Here is a 14,833-nt window from a genome sequence, read left to right on the forward strand (position 1 = left end):
ACAGCTCCTCCACTGTCGTCACAGCCAGTCCTTACAACCAATCAGCCTGAGGACCAATCCTTCCCACTGACGTGCCAACAGCGATCAAGGCTCAACTACAACAGAAGGGCACACACAGACCACACAAGGGACGCACCTGTAGGTGAGCAAAGAGAGCGAACCACGGGGCCCCACAGGACACCTACTACATAAAGCCACTCTTCTAAGACCAGGAGACACAGCAGCTCTACCTAATACATAGAAACAAACAGAGGAAAGCTGCCAAAATGAGGAGATAAAGAAATGTCCCAAATGAAAGAACAGAACAAAACTCCAAAGAACTAAACAAAATGGAGATAAGCAATCTACCAGTACAGAGTTCAAAACGCTGGTTATAAAGATGCTTGGTTATCTCAGTGAGAACTTCAACAAAGAGATAGGAAACATAAAAGTGGAGATAGAAACCATAAAAAAGAACCAGTCAGAAATGAAAAATACAATAACTGAAATGAAGAATACATTAGAATGAATCGATGGTAGATAAGATAAAGCAGAGGATCAAATCAGCAATTTGAAAGATAAGGTAGCGGAAAACATCTAATCAGAACAGCAAAAATAAAAGAGAATTGAAAAAGATGGGAATAGTTTAAGGGGCCTCTGGGACAATATCAAACATACCAACATTTTCATCATAGGGGTACCCGAAGGAGTAGAGAGAGAGCAAGGAACTGAAACTTATTTGAAGAAATAATAATGGAAAACTTCCCGAACCTGGTGAAGGAAATAGACATACAAGCCCAGGAAGCTCAGTGAGCCCCAAACGAGATGAAACCAAAGAGGCCCACACCAAGACACACATCATAATTAAAATGCCAAAGGTTAAAGACAAAGAACGACTCTAAAATGCAGCAAGAGAAAAGCAGTTAGTTACCTGCAAGGGAGCTCCTGTAAGACTGTCAGCTGATTTCTCAGCAGAAACTTTGCAGACCAGAAGGGACTGGCACAAAATGTTCAGAGTGATGAAAAGCAAAGATCTACAACCAAGATTACTCTATCCAGCAAAGCTATCATTTAGAATCTAAGGACAGATAAAGAGCTTCCTAGATAAGAAAAAGAAATTTCATGGAAGGAAGGGAGGGAGGAGGGAGGGAGGGAGGAGGGAGGGGAGGAAGGAAGGAAAGCTGGGGTAAAAATACTTATATTAGACATAATAGACTTTTTAAAGCAAAGACTATAACAAGAGATAAAAATGGACCCAGTGATACCACTTCTGGGTATTTAGCCAAAGAAACCCAAAACAACACTAACTTGAAAAAACATACACATCAGTATGTTCATTGCACCATTATTCACAACAGCCAAGATACGGAAGCAGCCAAAGGGTCCATTAATAGATGAATGGATAAAGAAGATGGGGTACATATATACACAATGGAATATTACTCAGCCATAAAAAAGAATATAATCTTGCATCTGCAACAACATGGACGGACCTAGAGGGTACTGTGCCGAGTGGAATAAGTCAGACAAAGACAAATGTGATAAATTTCACTCATATGAGGATTCTAAAAAACAAAATAAACGAACAAACAAAACAGAAACAAACTCGTAGATACAGAGAACATTTTGACGGTTGCCAGATGGGAGGAGAGTTGGGGGAACGGGTGAAAAAAGGGAGGGGATTAAGAAGTACAAACTGTTTGTAGTTACAAAACAGTCATGGAGATGCAAAGTATAGCATAGGGCATAGTCAATAATATTGTATTAACTATGTACAGTGTCAGATGGGTGCTAGATTTATCGGGGTGATCACTTTGTAAGTTATATAAATGTCTAATCACTAAGTTGTACACCTGAAACTAATACTGTATGTCAACTGTAATTGAAAAATAAAAATTAAATGTCAAAGGAGCTATCAGCGAACACTAATTACACTTATTTATAATGTTTATATAGCTCTTTATAGCAATCTCAGTAGCCCATATAGTTAATGTAAATCATAATTTTTTTCTGTATTACAGTTATAAATGGGATGAAATATAAATGGAATCTTTTATGATATTGTCTCCAGCCTCTTGGGATAAATAACCGAAGTCAGAATAGCTACCATGGGTTTTAAAACCATCAGCAACCATCTGGAAATTTCTATTCTTGCTTGGTAACTCTTTTCTCTCCACCTTCTTTAATGGTCTTAGTGCTCACGCAATTCTAGCTTTTTATTTGCTTGTTTGTTTATTGCCTAATTTCATTACCAGACTAATCCCCATGAAGGCAGAGCTCATATGTACTGTTCACACAATAAATACTTACTGTCTATTGTCAGCCATCCTTCAGTTACTAGAGAATTAAACATAATTAAAATATAGTACCCAGCCTCCAGGTGCACATGGTTTGGTGGAGAAAACAGGCAAAAAGCCTGGAAATAACATATACTGGGATGAGTGCTACTATGTTGTACTTTTCACCTCATGCTTTCTTGGTTTTTGGTGGTAGCAGGGCTTGTCTGTCTAGCTCACAATGGCCCATCCTGTCTGAGGACTGTCTCTTCTACTATGAGTACCAAAGTAACTATATTTGCATCACCTGGCTCTGTCCCCTTGACCACAGTTGCTTGGATCACAGTGGACTTCTGACCTATGCTTTATCAACCAACTTCTCTCTTCTGAAAGGCAAGAATTAGAACTGAGAGATTCTAATTCAGTCTGAGTTCTTTAGTTGAACTGAGAGAGGATGTATAACCCAGGGTGCTATGCGGTGGCCATTTTCTGCCAAAATGTGGCTGGGGATACTGAAAAAGTGGGTCTAGAGAGAGAGGAAAAAGAAGCAAGTCATGGAAAGAAGTAGAGATAAGAGAGTTCATGGTCAGAAATATCTGACGAGCCATTTCTAGTCCCTCTTCCCATGAGACAGCCCTATTTTTTTATAGTTTTTTTTGTTGTTGCTGCTGAAGCTATCTTGTGTTAGTGTCTTTTGCTGTTAACCATGTCTTAACCAAGACATTTCTACTTAACATGAAATATTCATAGATTCTATTTAATCTCACTCATTTTCATAGCACGAGACATATGGGCTACTATTTTTAAAAAGTAGTTTTTTTCCTATGTTATAAATGATGCAACTGTTGGATTTCAATGCTTAGGAATTGTAACAATGCTTCTCAGGTGCTCACCTAGAAGTTTCCCATTTTCTTCACTGGTGATTTTATAATGCAGACTCATTTCCATTCAAGGGTGGAACATCAAAGGCTAACATTCTTGAAACTCTGCGAAAAACACTATCACATGTGTACACCAGCTTTTGTGGCTAGTTAACATTCAGGGGAGAAAATAATTCTTCTTATAAACATCAATGGTGTATTTGTACTCATAAACAAAAAGCCTTTGATAATGAATGCTTTGATTTGAGCTCAGTAGTTGATCAGCTAGTCTGATTAACAACTCTTAACCAGAATTTGAACACATCTAAAATACATGGTTTTAAGGTCCTATCAAGAAAAGAAACTTAAGCTTTATATTTGGGAGGGGTGTCGGAATATACTCTAGAGATTTCAATAACAGCATACTCACAAAAACTTGCTACTTTTAAAGTGTATTCTTCCATTATTCATCAGAGATATTTCAGGCACTGTGTATAAAGGGGAGTAAGACCCGGTCTCTGTCCGAAATGAGCTCACAAATTACTGGGAAGGACAGACAAGGGAACGGGAAGCCATAATGCCTTCTGATAAGTGCCACACTCGAGACACCAGCATGGATGAGAGGAATCTAATCCATCCTGAACTAGGCCTTTTAGCTAAGTCCAAGGCAGTAAGCAGGAGTGAGGCAGACAAAGAACAGAGGCAGACAGGTTTGCTAAGAGTGAGGAGCACATAACGCTCACATACAAGGCAAAGATGTGAGAGAGAAGAGGGTCTCCATGTTAGCAGCCAGCAGTCCTGGCACAAGATGCTTTGGATAATTGCCTATATTTTCCTCCAAAGCTCCCACGGCAATGCTTTTCATGTGTTCTGATTATTCTAGAAAGAAAGTTTGATTCCGTTCCACAAATATTTATGGAGCCTCAGTAAGCTGTAGGCACTGTTACAAGTGCTGAGAGCAGAAAGATGAGTAAGGCTAGAGAACTGTACTTGTCCTGGAGAAGCTCAGCGTAGAGGGGAAGACAGAACCTGAAGTGTGTTAGGAAACTACATGCATTGAACTAAAGGGGAAAATAAAGCCTGAAATGAGTGTTTAAGAACGAATAAGAATGCACTAGCCAGGTTAAAACAATAACAAGTGAGAGAAGCATTTCAGACACGGGGAAGAACAGAAAGAAAGACAATTAATTGCCAGGCACAAGGCTGAGATCGTGGGGAGAGAAGGAACTTGAAAAACATCTAGGAGGGAAAATAATTGAAAGAATTGATTATTGAGAGTGAAGGAGGGAACTCAATCTATTATGACTGTAGGTTTTGTGCATGAGTGCATGATCCATTAACTGAGGCAGAGATGGCAGGAGGAACAGCTAATTTTGGGGGAAAAAAGGTCATGTTGAAGCAGCAGCGCTGCCACATCCAAGAGGAAACAGGGGTGATAAGAACAGGCTTGCGGCTGGAGATCTTGCTCAGCCCCATAAGCTAAGCAGGGAGTGGGAGCTGAAGCCACTCTGATAACTGAAATGACACAAGTCGAATCAGCATCAAGGACGGCAACTGGCCGGAAGCAGAACCCTAAAAAGTGGTATTTTAAGTGTGAGCAGAGGATCAAGAAACAGCTCACGGAGGAGATGGCATAGGGAGCAATGAGTTTCTAGAATTACATAGCGAAAAATTTTTAATGAGGCAGAAAGACTCAGTGAGACATGGACTGCAACTTCTGCAATCTGCAGGTTGGAGATGTTTCCACTGGAGCACCGGAAGAGACCAGGCGGCCATGATGGAAAAGAGAATGGAAGAGAGGAAGTGGTCCCTGGCCAGTCAGACCACTCTTTCAAGAAGGCTGCTTGAGAAGGGGAAGCGAGAGAGGGGACATCTGCTAGACAGATGCAGGACCGTCTCAATCTCTCGCTATGATTTCTCTCTCAATCATTTTAAAGGGAAAGATGGAAAGACTTGAGTGGGTTTCTAGACTGAGAGGAACGCTGGCAGAGATGGAAAGACGGATGGTATTAGGGAGAAGACATGACTGAAGGAAAAGGTCGTGGAGGAGACAGTCGTCCTAACTACGTACTCTATTCTAACAATGTTTAGCTTCTAATCGTCTCTAGCCAGGTGAGTGTTTTACGTGCTCGGCAAAACCCTACAGAGGGGCCCCATGGGCAGTAGACTAGAAGCTCGCCCCTCACGGGCACCGCCTGCGTTCTGGGGTAAACAAGAAATGGCCCTTGGCCCAAGTATTATGGTCCCTACACAACCTGATTTGCTTAGGGCACAATGGAGTCTGATCTGAGTCTGAGTCTCAGCCTTGATGGAAATTAGCTATTGGCTTTGGGCAAATACTTTGCTCAAAGTTTCTGGAAATTGGGCAAATTTGAAAGAAACTGCTCATTGAATATTGAATATTCTTGTTGCTTCCATTGTAAAGACATACCAAATACGAAAGGGAAGTTAAGTGTTAAAGCAAGCATGTTCGGCTTTCACTGATGATTAATTCCTTTCAATTTTGTGGTGGGCTTGTGATCCTGAGAAGGTGCCAGAAGGTTAGGCACTGAGAGGAGAGTACTGATTAGTTATCCCAGGCACTGAGGGGTGGGGCGACAAGTGCTGCTGGTGGCACTGTCCCTGGGGATAGCATGTAGCAATGGGCAAGGGAGACTGCAAAAATAAGACTCCGACATACATCCTAATGGTTAAGGGCTCAAGTTTGAGTCAAGACAAACCTGAGTTCAACTCCTGACTCTGTCACTTATTAGCCATGTCACTTTGGATAATCCAACCTCACTGAGCTTCAGTTTCCTCTTCTATAAACCGGGATAATAACACCCACCTTTAGAATGTTGTAATGATGAAGTGCAACAATGTGTATTTATCTATGTAAGTATGTGTGCATGTGTATGAAATTCCTGGCATACTGTAAGTGCTCAGGAAAGGTAGCTATTACATTGGGTTTGCTGTCACGGGCTTCACAGAACCTGTGTTGTTTTCATACAGGGCTGTTATACATTGACACTAAAAGCTTTACAGGTGCAGTGTTATCTAAACATACATGTTTAAAGTATAACGTCTATTATGTCACTTAAATTTTAAAATTCTATCAGAGTAAAAACTATGACTATCCTATTTTTCTCTGGATCTTCAGGATATAATAAAGCACTGGGCAAAGAGTGGGTATTTAAAAATATTCATTGCGGCATAGGAAGAAATGGGGAGAGAGGTAAAAAAGAGGGAAGGATGGATGTTGAGGGCTGCTGACTCAGGTGATATGAAATTTAAGGACTGAGAAAAATAGAAACAAGGCATCGCTGTGCTATTGAATGTGATGAAGACTTCTTGCAAGAAAGCCACTTTCCTGTGTTGATGTGACTTATTTTTACTCCTCTACCCTCTGATACAATCTTTCTCTCCATCTGGCAAGTGGGAATGGACCAGTTATATTTCAAGTTTGCTGACAAAGACTGCCTAAGGTAAATATTTGCTGCTTTCCAGAGCAAACTATGCCATTTAATTTTAGGTTACTTCATGCTATGCTCTTTCAGATCCAGTTCCATCGACGCCTTGTAGTACTTCATGGAAGTGCATCTGACTCAAATTCAACTATATTTAGAATCCTACATCATTCAAGCAGATGTGAGGACAGCTGTTGGTATTCTTTCCTAGAATCTCACCGAGATGTAGATTTTAGTAAAATTTTTAAAAATAAACCACACAGGTGTTTTCTCTGAGTCAACTGGCGCATCGGCTATAAAAAGAACGTGTACAATTCAGCTTCTGTTCCCACAAGCTCCAAGATGGAAACAGGGTTTTCACTGTTTTGATCCATCTATTTTCATTTGGTTGTATTGTTATTTTTTCACAAAACAAAAAAATAAAGTTCTCCCTGGACTGTGGTACTACACTTTCACTGTGTTGTCGTCAGTAGCTATTCTAATATTATCGCGGAATAAAGTGATGACATTAAGTTCTTTCTTTAGTTTCAGATTCAAGTGATATTGACTGAGCATGGCACGGAAACCCTGGAAGTGCTTCCATACCCACTATGTCATTTTTTCCCCAAGAGATTTAAAGATATCACAGCAAACTTGAATGATATATTTTCAAAAATGTGAGAAGTCAGAGAGACAGCTGGAAATCCTGAAAACCACCGAATCTACATGTCTTGGGGGTGGTGCAGAGGTCGCTGTGTAGTCGTCCTGGACGAGGACAGCTTCATTCCTGAAACAAGGACTAATGGGTTGGCTGGTTCCAAGACCCCAGGCCGCTGTGCTGGACTTGCTCGTGCTCTGCAGCGGGTCACAGCCTGAGCTCAGTCTGCTTGTCACTCTTCAGTCTCAGCCAGTGTGGAATTCTTCGAAAGCAAGTCGAATACAAGAGTTGTGAGGGTGGAGGAAATGTCCCATCTTTTAGGAGGCGTTTTTTTAACACACAGGATTTTTACTCTCTGAAATTTTATTTTCGTCATTCTAAGGCAGTAACATTCCAGCTCTGTGCTGTGGATTGTGCCTGATCGGCGGAACTGGCCGTGGTTCTACCGTCTACGCGCTGACTCTGCTGCGCCCGCGGTGCCCCGCCCCCATGCTGTTCTGGTGACGGCCCTCCCCCATCACCAAGCAACTTTGATCCTGCACCTCGTTGTGTTATAATACGCAGTTACATTTACTCTTCATAGTATCCGACCTTACTGACATCCGCAGAGGTTAATTGGTGTCCAGTTGGTCACAGCTGTTAAGAGAGGCAGAATGTGTGCCTACATCCAGTTTTCTGGATTCTAAGTTCAGTGCTTTCTAATTAAATACAACAATAGCAGCAGCGGTTAATAATTATTTGTGTTTGGTATGTGTCAGGCATTGGACTAACAACTCTACACAGGAGGTTATCTTATTTTAGCATCATAATAACTCTATGATGTAGATATTACCATCCCCACTTACAGCTGTAGAAATTGAGACCAGGGAAGTTATACAATATGCTCAAGGTCACACAGCTATTAAGAAACACAATCGAGATTCTAATTCAGGCAGTGTGCTTTATGACTTGGTCTTTGAACAATTATGTTACATTATGTTCTTATAATAGCTTGGCTGCCCTCATCTCAGTTTCTATCTGCAATTTAGGTGAAAATATTTGCAAGGAGAAGAGTCCAGGGCTGTGTAACCTGGCTCTACACTGGAGCTCCAAGTCATGTGTAGCACAGGTCACAGCCAATGTATACCCTGGGGCATAGGTGATAAAGCATTTTTCCCAGCGTCCAAGCACAATATATTATACGTAGAAAATGCATGGTAACTGTGTGCTGAATGGAACTCAGTGGAAATTACTGGGTCTTCACAACACAGACTGAAGTACTGACTTTCTCAGGGTTATAGCTGTGTACTAAAATGAAGAGATGAAGGCCTGCAATCAAAAGAATAAGGTCTGATTCTTAAAGCAAGGGATCTGGAGGAGCAGAGGTAGATATGTGTCCCACCAACCACGTGGAGCCTGCAGACAAGTTTTGTTCAGCTCCACGTTGCTTTCAAGCTTTCAATCAATAGCCAATATTTTAAAATTAACATATTTCATTAAAGAATCCAAGTTTCCAATTTCTCTAAAAAACAAAAAAACAAAATAAACAACAACAACAAAAAACCTGGAAGACACGATACTAGACAGGGTTTCTGCTCTCTCGCTCACCAGTTTGAACAGGACGAGTCTTAGCCATGAACTTTCCTCCTCGGCCCCCTACAGGATTCTGGTTTGCAAGCTATGGGTGAGCTGGACAGGGTGGAGGGAAGCTGTGGAAGTGCATCGGAGCCGTCTAAGATTCCTGAATCACTGTTTCAACACACCCATCAGTCTGCTCTGCCAGCCTTGCTGTACAGTACATTGAAATTTTAGTCATTTCGTGATTGAGTTTTCATTTTTACCTCAAATGACAAAATAAACCGACAGCTCGCTCTCCACTTGGTTTAGCTGTCTCTGAAAACAGAGTGTCTCCAGCATTAAAGCACCACCACAGAAACTACCGATCGGGCTGGTGTCCTTTCACTGGCTTCAGGTCAAATGACCCAGGCTGTTGTTTTGCAGTGCTCTGCACTCTTTGGGTAAATGGCTAACTATATCTCACCCACGAGTTTTAAAGAAGAAAGGCTGTCATTGGCAAAAACTCTGAATCTTTTGAAAAGCCATCTTAATCTGCTTATAATTGTCACGATGGTTGTAGGCAAAAAGGTGGCATTTGCCTTCGCTGACCCCTTCTTGGTAGGTGGGCAGGGTTTTCTTCCTCAAAACTTCTGTGGTCTCTGCAGCTGTGCTTCTACTCATGAAGACCGGAGGCCCACAGGGCAGCAGCCAGGGAGGGAAGTATGCATTTGAGAAAGTCTTAAATTACTAAATTAAATTGGTTATTCAATCCAAATACAGTTCCAGATGAACTACGCTGGTCTAAAACGAGATTTCCCTTACTAAATTTTGGATTTTATAATGTAATAAAAATATTTTCTCAGTTAGTCAGTGAATTACTATTGAATCTTCTTCCTTAAATAAAGACTCTATACACATTTAACTGCTGTCTTCTGTCTGAGTCCCAGACAAAAAACTAAGAAACATGTAAGGGGTCAAAAGCATTGCTAGAACTACACATTCGGTATCACCTTATATTATTTCAGCTAGACTTCAAATAGAGGCTTTTTTTTTTTTAAGTGAAGTTAATAGGATCATTTCAGAACAGGATTCTTTTTTTTTTTTTACTACTATGTATGATGATAGGAAATATGCAGTTTCTTTTACTGTTAAAAAAAATCTCCTGCTTGTTAGAAAGTCTGCAGTTAACTCAGCTTTATTGCTTCAAATAAGCAGTTTGCACACAGAACAATAAAACTGTTTAATGAAAGAACATAATAGGCTTAGCAGATGTTGCAATCATAGAACATTTTAGGTAAATGGTTTTAAAAGGCTGTTTCATCAGTTTAGAAACACTCTTAGAAAATCAAATTCAGTTGCTGAATTCATGCAGGCTCTCTCTGAGGGAATATTTAGGACTCTTTTTCTCTAGTAGAAACACAAGACTAAGTTTACCAACTTCCAGTAACGGTGGGCTGGAGGGAGGATAACTAACCGGCTCACATCACCTATGTCCCTGCTTGGGCTGCTAATAAAGACACTTGGATGGGTTCTTCAAAAAATCATCTTCACCATTTGTTTGCTGACGGTTTTCGGGGTGTTAAAGAAAACTGGTACTTTCTTAGCAATTTATTCAACAACCACTAGATGAAGATGTATAGACGGTTCTTTCCCTCAAGGAACTTACAATAAATGACAAATAAAATACATGCTCATTGGTACATAGTTCAAGCCATTCCTTGCTAATTTATGGAGAGAGTAAAAGACTGTGCTGGGTTTACTGTGTCATTTCTCTGCTAATAAACAATGCCTCCTTCCTAAGGACAAACTTTCTAAGGCTGACGCAAGACAGGACTTTAGCTCAAAGTAAAAAAAGGGTGTAACAAATTTAAAATGTCGTTCAACACAACCTATCTACTGAGAAGATGGGCAAACATGTAAAGAAGCCAACATTTTGAATGTGTGTGTGTATTTCCTAACAACAAAGTGGGATGATGTACTTGATTATTTTAATAAATCATAAGTTATGATTTAAGTCTGCTCAGTGCTTCCACTCTGAGCTTTCAAAAAAAGAGAGGAAAACTAAAGTAGCAATCTTTACAGCTTAATGTATCAAAAAGATGCCTTATGACCAGGAAATGCCTAAACCTCAACACGTTGTATCTGATACAAGTTTAAGCAGACTTTACTTAACTTCAGTCTACTGATTCTAATTAGCACTCTTAACAAAATGCTTGAATCGTAAAATATGCCATTACAAATTTATTTGTGAAATAAGCCTTAGCATGGTCATTCATATCCTTAAATAACACGGCCATTTTTCACCAAAAAAGCTACTCTTCTGACCGTGGCATAGAATGTGTCCATGTTCCTGCTGCCATAACCATTTGCAACATATGTGGAGGAAAAAAGCCAATCCTGATATATCTCAGGGCTCCATCTGCACTAACTGCCTCGGGCTCAGCCATGTCTCTTTCAGTTCCCAGGTGCACTGAACCACATCTATCAAAATATTTACCCTGAAAATAGCTTTGTAATACGAGCGGAATGTCCTTTTTGATGATTTCTTTTGAAAAAATACATATGCACTTAACTGGCAATTCTATACTTTGGAGGTGGCAGGTCACGTGAATCCACTTATTAAAAAAAAAGAAACCCCAACTCCCTTCATGGTGATGTTAGTTGATGTGTTCTAACCACTCTACAAACACACAATGGATTTAATACGCTTTACATTTCACCTTGACCATGGCTCTGAACTCCAGCTAAGTGTGCCTCGATTTCAGTCCCATCCTGGTTCTCACTGTGAGATGAATCCTTGCTAGATGGTTCACAGGGGGACAAGATTAGGTATGAACGTTCAGTAGTTCAGTTCATCCCAACATCACACGTAGCGAATGAAAGCTGTAAGGTCTACAGCAGTTTTGGAATAGTTTAAAGCGAATATCAACTTCTGGGACTGCGATTTATATTACAGAATGAAAAAGAAAAGAATGTCCAAAAAAAGGGAAAGGAAAAAGAATCTCTCCTGATTGAAGTGAAAGCATACCAAAAATCGACCTGGAAAGTGTTCAATACTCATGGCTAAGGAAATACCCCTACCATACTGTCCACATGGTCTCTGCATAATCAGTACCTAAAACGATGGTTCGGCACTTTGAGTCACCCGAGGGTGAAGGGCATGTGGGAAGGTCCGTCCTGGCACGCCTCACAAAAGCCGTCAGGGCAAACGCTGCACATGCCTCTGCTCCCGCACTGTCCCCAGGCGCTGGCCACAGGTCAGCTCCAGCACTCTGCCCTCAGGACTTCTGTGCTGCACCCCAACTTCCTGTTCTCGGAAGGGACCGTACTGGATGGCAAGCACTTGAAGGCAAGGCCAGGCCAGAGAGCCTAGGAGGCCCTCACTGGTACCTCCTCAGGGCCCCAAAGATTGCTTAATATCCACAGCAATGTGGCACTCACGCTGTATAAAAGGGGAGAATTCCCTTAACTTTTCTCATTTTATCGACTGAATTATATCAAATTTTAAACAAGTAAAATACCAACATACCCATCCTTTCTTCCCTCCATAACAACAAAGACCACCGTCACTCAATTACAATCCATTCAAGTCCAGCAAATATTTCTTGGGCTATATATACAGCATTGCAAACCTAGGCAATTTATTTTTAAGATCATATATATGTTTCTTTTTTTGGAGCCCCCTTCCCCAACATCATATCAGATAAACTAAAAGTTGTGTTTATAACCTACACTAAAACTAATTTTATGGCCAAAACATTTAAAAGAATTTTTATATTTTTGTCTTTGAAATTATTTGGCTACCAGTTACTCATTTAATTTGTAGTTTGCTATGATTTCTCAGTAATTATGTTAACTTTAACATTTAATGGAGATGACAAAATATTTGGTTTTATATTTGTTTGCTTAATACTGACTTTTGATTCTGTCTTTTGTTTTAGAGGCAATAATTTTTCTTTCAAGATCAACATTTTTGAGGTTCTTGTGAAGTACAATGTCATTTAGTCCATTGTGTCCCTAGTCATTGTGTCCCCAGTGCCTGATGAATACCACGATGGCCTTGACTCTAACTAGAGAGAGGCAACTTGAGAAGACGACACTCCTTGGGAACTGGCAGGAAAGATCCAGGGTGAGCAGAGAGGGAGGGATGCCTAGGTAAGGGAGAAGATGGCTGACGGAACCCACGTCACGGAGACTCGAGCTCAGTAAAACAGGAGACAGGATATCTGGGCAGTCAACAGTCACTCTGTGTACGTCCAACAGGCGACACAGATGAAGAAAGCACTTCCCCCTCCTCAAGAAATTCATAACATAGGATAGGAAATATGACTTAATATAGGATGTAAGGCAGATGCGAAACTGCTAGAAGACCTCATCAAGTACCACCAAAACATGGAGCTATCATCAGACTGTGCAGCCCCAGGGGTCTCATTCACACTGCCGTCTATGTGAATGGTGCCCCTACAATGTGGCAGTGCCATGGTCTTGGCTGAAGGGATAAAAAAAGGCTTTCTAGAAGAAGCATTTGAACAGGTCTATTTGGCCATTTACTAGCAGAGAGATCACTATGAACTTCCACCAGCTCATCTGTAATGGGAATAATAGTAGCCACTTCACTGCATTATTAGGAGGAAACAAAAAGATATATATGTGCAGTACACTGTGCCAAATCCACCCTTCCTTCCATTTTTCCTTTCTTCTTTCTTTATTCAAATGTTCATTGAGCTTCAACCGTGTGTCACATACTCTACCAGCGCTGTATACACACTAATGGACAACAGACTCGTTTGCCTTTGTGAAACTTACAATAAAATGAGACTATTCTATTACTAATTATTCCAAACAGTGACAGGAGGAAGGTGGGCCAAGCAGAAGAATCAGTGTGAGCAAAAGCAAAGAAAAGGTGTCTCAGACGAGTCGTGCAGTTTTTCAGGAGTCAGGAAGGACATCGAGTTTTTTCCAGTGCTCCTTGCTGTCAGTGCTAAGACAGCAACAGCAAGCTAGGGGCTAGCGCAGAGAGGCAAATAGGTTTTATCTGCTATCTCGGTTCTTATCAGTTGGTAATGCTTTCTGGAAGGCTGTATTGAGAATGTACTCATGACTGTTTGTCAGCGTTGGCCTTGGGGCTGTGGGTGGTGCGTGAGTAATGGATCGGGCATTCTTTGTCTAAACAAAACTGAGCAGCCTGTCTTTGTAAAAAGTGGTGTCTAGAAGAATCTGTGTCATTTCTTTCGCGGAGACCGAGAGCACTGGAGCGGAACAGAAGACGGGGCTAGGGGGCGGAGGCGGGGGCAAACCTTCGGCTGACTGATGCACAGCAGAAGGCCAAGTGATCGAAGGAATACAGGGTGGTGGCAACTGCTTCAGAAAATTGGCTTAGCTCAGAATTCACATTGGGCTGAGTCACCAAAATGAAGCCAATGAATTGGAAAAAGTGAAAGAGGTTGGATTTTGGAGGCAGAGTCTTGTGTTCAAATTCCAGGTCTTTCAATTATTAGCTTCTTACACCACTTGATCTTTCTGAACCTTAGTTTCTCCCAAGAAAAAAATCTGAATATTAATATTTACCTCATAGAATTGTGGGAATGACTAAAAACACTGTACGGCACCTACAACACAATGGACGCTCAATTAATAGTGCTTCTCTTCCTCTTTTCCTGAAGTGACTGGGGACTGACACATAGAAAAATGTGTAGGTTTAGAGAAAAGGAATATAAAATTGGAAGAGTTGAAGGGTAAATATCCAGTGTGGCCGGGCTGGGCAGCAAAAGAGAAAACACAAATGAGGAGTGGCTGGAAGTCAGGGACGGTGAGACTGAGGACAATTAATTCATGGCTGGTGGATGTGCACAGGTGTGGCCTCCCTGCGAGCACCACGGGAAGACACAGGGGGCAACGGGTGGTGCTCCGCTGGTAGAGTTCAAGCTCATGGGAGTAGATCGTTTGTAACCAACAGTTACATACAATGTATGATGAAAAGTGTGCCCCCAAATTAGGTACCAATGACATGGGAGAGTTAGGGAACAGGGGACAGGATGGAAGAGAAATTGGGGAAATTTTCACAAAAGCTGCCATGAGAGTTGCATCATTTTTTTTTTT

General features: G+C 41.1%; 1 protein-coding gene and 1 long non-coding RNA gene across 5 annotated transcripts in view; both read right to left on the reverse strand.

Moving 5' to 3' along the window:
• The window catches only part of NSMCE2 (NSE2 SUMO ligase component of SMC5/6 complex), a 202,651-nt gene that overhangs the window by 62,737 nt on the left and 125,081 nt on the right, over positions 1 to 14,833 (reverse strand). The window lies entirely within an intron of this gene.
• The window catches only part of LOC120595482 (uncharacterized), a 19,976-nt gene continuing 18,556 nt past the window's right edge, over positions 13,414 to 14,833 (reverse strand). The window contains exon 3 of the long non-coding RNA XR_005650854.1: positions 13,414 to 13,426. This is a non-coding gene — a long non-coding RNA (uncharacterized LOC120595482). The remainder of the gene's footprint in view (positions 13,427 to 14,833) is intronic.

The sequence above is a fragment of the Pteropus medius genome, unplaced genomic scaffold (genome assembly GCF_902729225.1).
Source record: "Pteropus medius unplaced genomic scaffold, Ma_sr-lr_union100, whole genome shotgun sequence".
Classification (NCBI taxonomy): Eukaryota; Metazoa; Chordata; class Mammalia; order Chiroptera; family Pteropodidae; genus Pteropus; species Pteropus medius.